Genomic DNA, 1,124 nt, shown 5'->3' with positions numbered 1-1,124 from the left:
CTTGAAGGGAAACTTCTACTTTAAGAATAAAGAGGTCTTCTTGAAAATATGTGCCTTCTTGTTCCATTCAGTTGTCATTATTGTGCTGCTGTTCTTGAAATTCCTGTTGCATTGGACTGATTTTAGCTGCAGCTTGAGTTCACAATGATCCTAAGACCACAGAATCAACAGGTCTTTTAAGTAACTCCAACATCAATGACAGTTTGTTGACTAAAAATACCATTAACCACACCTGATAAGTTCTTGCCTTAGCTTTAGCCAACACCAAAAGTTTTGTTCTGAAATCTTTGATTGAATCATATAGAATCACAAAATATGTATATTATGGAATTCCTATTGTGGTAGAAAATGGTGGCCTATCAAAAATAACTCATCAGACATACAAATGGCCAAGAGACATATGAAGAAATGCTCAACATCACTAATCATCAGAGAGATGCAAATTAAAACAACTATGAGGTATCACCTCACACCTGTCAGAATGGCCGCCATCAACAAATCATCAAACAACAAGTGTTGGCGAGGGTGTGGAGAAAAGGGGACTCTAATACACTGCTGGTGGGAATGCAGACTGGTGCAGCCGCTATGGAAAACAATATGGTGCTACCTCAAAAAATTAAAAATTGAACTTCCATTTGACCCAGTGATCCCACTGCTGGGAATATACCCTAAGAAGCCTGAAACACCAATCAGGAAGAATATATGTACCCCCATGTTCATAGCAGCACTATTTACAATAGCTAAGATCTGGAAACAGCCCAAGTGTCCACCAGTAGACGAATGGATCAAAAAGCTGTGGTACATATACACAATGGAATACTATGCAGCGGTAAGAAAGAAAGATCTCTTATCCTTTGAGACGACATGGAGGGACCTGGAAAGTATTATCCTAAGTGAAAGAAGCCAAGCAGAAAAAGACAAATACCACATGATCTCACTTATATACGGAATATAATGAACATAACAGTCTGAGGAATACAGTAGACCCAGACACATGGAAGTAGGGCACAGACTGATATCCCTCAGAAGAGGGGATGGGGGGTGGGGAGGGGGTGGGAAGAGATAAACCACAGAACTTATATGCATGTATGCATGACCAATGGACATGGACAACTTAACCGGGG

Source organism: Molossus molossus, unplaced genomic scaffold (genome assembly GCF_014108415.1).
Source record: "Molossus molossus isolate mMolMol1 unplaced genomic scaffold, mMolMol1.p scaffold_m16_p_1, whole genome shotgun sequence".
Classification (NCBI taxonomy): Eukaryota; Metazoa; Chordata; class Mammalia; order Chiroptera; family Molossidae; genus Molossus; species Molossus molossus.
This window is presented reverse-complemented; position numbering follows the sequence as displayed.